Source organism: Apodemus sylvaticus, chromosome X (assembly GCF_947179515.1).
Source record: "Apodemus sylvaticus chromosome X, mApoSyl1.1, whole genome shotgun sequence".
Classification (NCBI taxonomy): Eukaryota; Metazoa; Chordata; class Mammalia; order Rodentia; family Muridae; genus Apodemus; species Apodemus sylvaticus.
The window spans coordinates 28862310-28863048 of record NC_067495.1 but is presented as its reverse complement, the minus strand read 5'-3'; positions in this window follow the sequence as shown (position 1 = coordinate 28863048).

Below are 739 nucleotides of genomic sequence, written 5' to 3'. Positions count from 1 at the left end.
CTTACACTTGAACTGGCCCCGAACTCTCAGCTGCTCAAATGTAGGGATTGTAAAGTGTGAGGCATTACCCATAGGCTTTCCTGCTGCCTTTGAAATACCTTTGCTTTTCTGAGTGAACAAAAAGGTTTCATATTTTTCCTCTGTTCCCTGGTATCTTCAGGTTTTTTTTGTTTTGTTTTGCTTATTTTTGTGGTGTTGGAGACTGAACCCAGAGCCTTGAGCATGCTAGGCAAGTGCTCTACTACTGAACCCCACTCAGCCTTAGCTTTCCTTTTCCTAGCATTCCTAAATGTACCTCAGGAGTAGTAGAAGCTGGAGAGATGGCTCGATGGTTAAGATCACTGGTTGCCCTCCTAGAGGGCCTGGGTTTGGTTATCAGTACCTACACAGTGACTGAAAACCATCTGCAACTCCAGTTCCCAGGAATCTCATACCCCTTTCCGGCCTTTCTGAGCATCAAGAAGACATGTGGTACACAGACATACATATAGGCAAAACATCCATACATATATGGGAGGGCAGTCTGGTGTCTATGTCTGTAATTCCAAAAGTTGGGAGGTACAGGCAGGAGCATCTGGAGTTCAAGGCCAGCCTCAGCTACATAATAGATTAGAGGCCAGCCTGGGCTATAATAATGACCTGTCTCTTTATTGTTTTAATTTCAAAAACTTTATTATTAGCATATGTATGTGTGTGTGCAGGTGCATGCACATGCGTGCTTGTATGATGCATGTGTGAG